General features: G+C 59.8%; 1 non-coding gene across 1 annotated transcript; it reads right to left on the bottom strand.

Moving 5' to 3' along the window:
- Positions 1-1,371: 1,371 nt before the first annotated feature.
- LOC142792935 (small subunit ribosomal RNA) lies at positions 1,372-3,186 on the bottom strand. Its single transcript, XR_012891315.1, has one exon. It is a non-coding gene; the product is annotated as a small subunit ribosomal RNA (ribosomal RNA).
- Between the last annotated feature and the right edge of the window lie 3,924 nt (positions 3,187-7,110).

Below are 7,110 nucleotides of genomic sequence, written 5' to 3' on the forward strand. Positions count from 1 at the left end.
CCTCGACGGCTACACATTTCCTCGGGCGGCCGCCTCCCGGCCTCCGTGGAGCGCGGGATGCACGGTCCCATCGACAAGCCTCTCCCGTTTTTACCGTGGCGTCGCGGTTCACCACGGCAGGCGGGTCGGTCTCCTCCGCATAAAAAGGGGGACCCCCGCTTTTTGTTCCACGAAATCGCACAAGCTTTTTTCGCATCCACGGTTTGCCACCGCACACCAAAATGCCGATCCGGCTGCCTACTTTAGCCAACAGGTGGAGCCAGGCGCGCCGTACTTGCGCGGCACTTCCCACGTCCACCGAAGTCGGTGCCAAGGACCACTTTCGGCGCCGGAGCCGCGTACGAGCCTACTCGAGGCGGAAGAACGAAGCCAGCAAGGGCCTGGCCGCAAGTGCGTTCAATTGTCGGGACGTCCAAGTCCCTCGTTCTTCCGTGCTTCCTCTTTCGGCAAGTCGTTGCGGCACCTTCCCAAAGCGCGCAGACCCGCTAATCGCGACGAGCGCGACGTGGCCGTGCCGCCTTTCCCTCGGCAGCAAGCAAAACGCCTGGCAACGTCGACGCTCCCCTAACCGCGATCTCGCACCGTGTTTCGTGTGGCGAATTCAAAAGCCGGCCGGCGCTGCTGCAACCATTACGGTCGGTACGCATACGCCGCGGAGGGCGGGACGGTCATCGGAGCGTGCGGTTCCTCCATCGAGTACTGCGCACCTCGGCCGTCGCATCGCCGTGCCATGACCGGCCGCGCGTCAACGCGAACCGGTGCCAGCGAGATCCCTCGCCTGCAAGAACCGACCGGCAGCCTCCGTCACCCGAGGACGCGGAGGCGCTTGCCGCGGACGGCGGGACGGTATGCACTGGTGCACAGCGGACCCGTCACATCGCCAGTTCCTTGACCGACCGCCGACGCTTGTGCCGTTCCTCTCGTACTTGGCAGTCGCCGCGCGATTGTCGGGTCTCGTTCTTGCACGCTCGAACGGTCGGGAGGGCACTCGGCTGGCGTTTCGGGAACGCGCAGCCTCGCCTTCTACCGACGTAACCACGACTCGCCGTTCGCGCTCCGCCGCTCCTGTTTACAGTACTAGGCGGTCCCGCAGCGGTCGGGTCGCGCATTTCGAGCGCTTCGAGCCACGGTGCAGTGGCGGGTCGAAAGCCGACCTATGAGTGCGTTGCGCCGTTTGTACCCGCGTCCGCCACCTGGCCGACCGTCCAAGGTCGCGGTGTTGGCGTCCGCTGGGCGCAACAATTTGTCACGGGGTGCCGCTCCACATTCAGGCAGCCCCGTGGGGAAAAGCCGACCCCGCGTCCAAACGGGGTCAGCGGCAGAAAGTGTCGGGCGCAGACGCAGCTGAGGCGCTCACCCTTCACAATCCGTTAATGATCCTTCCGCAGGTTCACCTACGGAAACCTTGTTACGACTTTTACTTCCTCTAAATGATCAAGTTTGGTCATCTTTCCAACAGACCGGCGCAACCGAAAGGCCGCGCCGGACATCGGTCCGAAGACCTCACTAAATCATTCAATCGGTAGTAGCGACGGGCGGTGTGTACAAAGGGCAGGGACGTAATCAACGCGAGCTTATGACTCGCGCTTACTGGGAATTCCTCGTTCAAGGGGAACAATTGCAAGCCCCTATCCCAATCACGAAAGAAGTTCCACGGGTTACCCAGTCTTTTCAGACAGGGATAAAGACACGCTGCTTCCTTCAGTGTAGCGCGCGTGCGGCCCCGGACATCTAAGGGCATCACAGACCTGTTATTGCTCTGTTTCGTGCGGCTAGGAGCCGCTTGTCCCTCTAAGAAGGTTGTAAGGTGCTGGGAACCCCGCACCTATTTAATAGGCTAGAGTCTCGTTCGTTATCGGAATTAACCAGACAAATCGCTCCACCAACTAAGAACGGCCATGCACCACCATCCACCGAATCAAGAAAGAGCTCTCAATCTGTCAATCCTCCCAGTGTCCGGGCCGGGTAAGTTTTCCCGTGTTGAGTCAAATTAAGCCGCAGGCTCCACTCCTGGTGGTGCCCTTCCGTCAATTCCTTTAAGTTTCAGCTTTGCAACCATACTTCCCCCGGAACCCAAATACTTTGGTTTCCCGGAAGCTGCCCGCCGAGTCATTTGAGTAACTCAGGCGGATCGCTGGTTGGCATCGTTTATGGTCAGAACTAGGGCGGTATCTGATCGCCTTCGAACCTCTGACTTTCGTTCTTGATCAATGAAAACATTCTTGGCAAATGCTTTCGCAGTAGTTCGTCTTGCGACGGTCCAAGAATTTCACCTCTAGCGCCGCAATACGAATGCCCCCGTCCGTCCCTCTTAATCATTACCTCGTATTCCAAAAACCAACAGAACAGAAACGAGGTCTTGTTCTATTATTCCATGCAAGTTTATTCAGGCGACTCGCCTGCGTTGAGCACTCTAATTTTTTCAAAGTAAAAGCACCGGCCATCTCGAGGCACACAATGAAGTGCACCAAGAAAGAACCGGCATGATGTTCAGTCCGAGCCGTCGCATCGGGTAGATGCACTACTCGTCTGGAACTGAGATCCAACTACGAGCTTTTTAACCGCAGCAGCTTTAGTATACGCTATTGGAGCTGGAATTACCGCGGCTGCTGGCACCAGACTTGCCCTCCAATTGATCCTCGTTAAAGGATTTAGAGTGTACTCATTTCAATTACGGGGCCTCAAAAGAGTCCCGTATTGTTATTTTTCGTCACTACCTCCCCGTGCCGGGAGTGGGTAATTTGCGCGCCTGCTGCCTTCCTTGGATGTGGTAGCCGTTTCTCAGGCTCCCTCTCCGGAATCGAACCCTGATTCTCCGTTACCCGTAACAACCATGGTAAGCAAGTAACCTACCATCGAAAGTTGATAAGGCAGACACTTGAAAGAAACGTCGCCGGCTCGTGGCCATGCGATCAGCACAAAGTTATCCAGAGTCACCACACAATACGGGCCGAAACCCGATCGATCTTGGTCTAATAAAAGCACCCGTTACCCAAAGGGCTCCAGGCTCACTGCATGTATTAGCTCTAGAATTGCCACAGTTATCCAAGTAGGAAGAAACGATCTAAGGAACCATAACTGATTTAATGAGCCATTCGCGGTTTCGCCTTATTTCGGCATGTACTTAGACATGCATGGCTTAATCTTTGAGACAAGCATATGATTACTGGCAGGATCAACCAGGTAATCGTTCGACTGCGCGTCCGTCCTCGCCTTCGGCGGGCCGGACGCAGTCTGTGTGCGGCGGAGGCCACCTTCAGGCGCCCCAACACGCTTATTTTGCACTCCGAGATGACGGCGTTCGAGCTCGCTACGGCACAACCTTCCCGAAAGACGAGTGGGAGCCGTGCGGCAAGAAGCACGTTCATGCTCGCTCTTTTTCGTTGCATCGACTCGGTCGCGCCGTGCGGGTTGCCCAAGCCCGCTGCACTGTCGGTGGACCGGCCGGAACTAGCAACGGAGCCGAGACTGCAAAGCCGCCAGACGACGGGTCACGCCCGCGTCTTCGGCGCTTTCGCATCTGAATCGCCCGAGGACGACACGGAACACACCTCGATATCGTGGTAAAACGGCACCGTCCGACAACCAGCCCCTAACGCATCAAGCGGATGAGGCTGCAGACGACTGCCGTGGATTCCCCTGGAGCAGACCCGAGGACACGCTTGACGAGGCCGAAGCCCGCCGCATATCAGACACCCGGTCGCTTTCGCGTACGCCGCTCACGAGAACCCCCACATAATAGCAGCGATAAGTACCCAGACCTCCTTGGGCACTAATACGAGCGTACTCGAGAAAATTTCACCGCGGGTGTGCCCCGAAACGTGTGGCACGTTGAGCGTGCCACAAGTCTACGTCGCTCTCAAACCCGCCGAGGTCGTAGAATTTGCGACCCTACTCACGAAATTCCCACCGAGGATACGGCCGCAAACGTACCGCACCTTGGGTAGGCCACGAGTTTGTGCAACACTACGCTGACGGCACAGCACCGAGGTCGTGCGCGCACGCACGGGAAAATTCCGCCGCGGTTTCTGCCGAAAACGTGAGGCACCACGACTCTCCGCAAGTTCGCGTCGACTGCGAAAGACCGAAGTCGTGAACGACGTGTCCGCTACTCGCCGCCGACACGCTGGACACCAAACGTACAACGACTCGACGGCGTCGTAGAGGCCCACGACGCGGTTTTCCTTAACGACGTCTCGGCGTGGCACCGACAGGTTAGAACGGCCGACCAACGTTCCCTGTCCGCCGTTCGGCTCAGTCGAAGGGCTCGGCGACTTCGGCAACGCTGCGAAGCCGCACGGTGACGCACGCCATGTCCCCATTTTTTTTTTTTTTTTCTTTCTGCGTCTGCCGGGGTGCCCCTATAATAGCAGCGATAAGCACCCAGACCGCCGTGGGTCGCTCGCCCCGGCTGACGTGGTTTTTCGTACTCCTGCGGCGGTCGCCGTCAAGCACGTCCAAATACGCTACTTTCGTGGGCGCATTCACGCTCTTTCGCTTCGCCGGAGTGCCAGCACTCACTCTGCCAAAAACGGCGAACATCCGAGCGGCGGTTCCCACTTTTGCGTCGGCGTCGCAAACCCCGCCCCGGCAGACGAGGTTTGCCGTACTCGTGCGACGGTGGCCGGCGGGCACGTCGAAAGACGCCGATATCGTGCGCGAATTGGCGCACCTTGGCTTCACCGGAGTGCCGCCACTGACTCCTCCAAAAACGGCGAAGATCCGAGCGGCGCTTCCCACTTTCGCATCGGCGTCCCGAACTCCGCCCCGGCTGACGCGGTTTACCGTACTCGTGCGACGGTCGCCGGCGAGCACGTGGAAAGACGCCGATATCGTGCCCGAATCGGCTCCGTTCGGCTTCGCCGGAGTGCCAGCACTGGCTCGGCGAAAGACGACGAACATCCGAGCGACGGTTCTCACTATTGCGTACGCGTCGCAAACCCCGCCCCGGCAGACGCACTTTGCCGTACTCGTGCGACGGTCGCCGGCGAGCACGTAGAAAGACGCCGATATCGTGCCGGAATCGGCCCCGTTTGGCTTCGCCGGAGTGCCAGCACTCACTCGGCCACAAACGGCGAACATCCGAGCGGCGGTTCCCACTTAGCCGTCGGCGTCCCGAACTCCGCCCCGGCAGACGCGGTTGCCGAGCTCGTGCGACTAGCGACCGCGAAGCCGTCTCGCGACGCCGCTTTCGTGCGCGGCTCCCACTGCGACCTGGGTCACCCGAGGTCGACGAGCAAGAAAGAATGTCGAAAAAAAATTTTTTTTTTTTTTGCGTCTGCCGGGGTGCCCCTATAATAGCAGCGATAAGCACCCAGACCGCCATGGGTCGCTCGCCCCGGCTGACGTGGTTTTTCGTTTTCCTGCGGTGGTCGTCGTCAAGCACGTCCAAACACGCCACTTTCGTGGGCGCATTCGCGCTCTTTCGCTTCGCCGGAGTGCCAGCACTCACTCTGCCAAAAACGGCGAACATCCTAGTGGCGGTTCCCACTTTTGCGTCGGCGTCGCCAACCCCGCCCCGGCATACGCGGTTTGCCGTACTCGTGCGGCGGTGGCCGGCGGGCACGTCGAAAGACACCGATATCGTGCGCGAGTCGATGCTTCTTGGTCTCGCAGGAGGGCCGCCACTCACTCCTGCAAAAACGGCGAAGATCCGAGCGGCGCTTCCCACTTTTTCGTCGGCATCGCAAACCTCGCCCCGGCAGACGCGCTTTGCCGTACTCGTGCGACGGTCGCCGGCGAGCACGTCGAAATACGCCGATATCGTGCCCGAATCGGCCCCGTTTCGCTTCGCCGGAGTGCCAGCACTCACTCGGCCAAAAACGGCGAACATCCGAGCAGCGGTACCCACTTAGCCGTCGGCATCCCGAACTCCGCGCCGGCTGACGCGGTTGCCGAGCTCGTGCGACTAGCGACCGCGAACGCGTCTCGCGACGCCGCTTTCGTGCGCGGCTCCCATTGCGACCTGGGTTACCCGAGCTCGACCAGCAAAAAAGAAGGTCGAAAAAAAATTTTTTTTTTCTGCGTCTGCCGGGGTGCCCCTATAATAGCAGCGATAAGCACCCAGACCGCCGTGGGTCGCTCGCCCCGGCTGACGTGGTTTTTCGTACTCCTGCAGCGGTCGCCGTCAAGCACGTCCAAATACGCCACTTTCGTGGGCGCTTTCGCGCTCTTTCGCGTCGCCGGTGTGCCAGCACTCACTCTGCCAAAAACGGCGAACATCCTAGTGGCGGTTCCCACTTTTGCGTCGGCGTCGCCAACCCCGCCCCGGCATACGCGGTTTGCCGTACTCGTGCGGCGGTGGCCGGCGGGCACGTCGAAAGACACCGATATCGTGCGCGAGTCGATGCTTCTTGGTCTCGCAGGAGGGCCGCCACTCACTCCTGCAAAAACGGCGAAGATCCGAGCGGCGCTTCCCACTTTTTCGTCGGCATCGCAAACCTCGCCCCGGCAGACGCGCTTTGCCGTACTCGTGCGACGGTCGCCGGCGAGCACGTCGAAATACGCCGATATCGTGCCCGAATCGGCCCCGTTTCGCTTCGCCGGAGTGCCAGCACTCACTCGGCCAAAAACGGCGAACATCCGAGCAGCGGTACCCACTTAGCCGTCGGCATCCCGAACTCCGCGCCGGCTGACGCGGTTGCCGAGCTCGTGCGACTAGCGACCGCGAACGCGTCTCGCGACGCCGCTTTCGTGCGCGGCTCCCATTGCGACCTGGGTTACCCGAGCTCGACCAGCAAAAAAGAAGGTCGAAAAAAAATTTTTTTTTTTCTGCGTCTGCCGGGGTGCCCCTATAATAGCAGCGATAAGCACCCAGACCGCCGTGGGTCGCTCGCCCCGGCTGACGTGGTTTTTCGTACTCCTGCAGCGGTCGCCGTCAAGCACGTCCAAATACGCCACTTTCGTGGGCGCTTTCGCGCTCTTTCGCGTCGCCGGTGTGCCAGCACTCACTCTGCCAAAAACGGCCAACATCCGAGCGGCGGTTCCCACTTTTGCGTCGGCGTCGTAAACCCCGCCCCGGCAGACGCGGTTTGCCCTACTCGTTCGACGGTCGCCGGCGAGCGCGTCGAAAGACGCCGATATCGTGCGCTAATTGGCGCTCCTTGGCTT

The sequence above is a fragment of the Rhipicephalus microplus genome, unplaced genomic scaffold, assembly GCF_043290135.1.
Source record: "Rhipicephalus microplus isolate Deutch F79 unplaced genomic scaffold, USDA_Rmic scaffold_264, whole genome shotgun sequence".
Classification (NCBI taxonomy): Eukaryota; Metazoa; Arthropoda; class Arachnida; order Ixodida; family Ixodidae; genus Rhipicephalus; species Rhipicephalus microplus.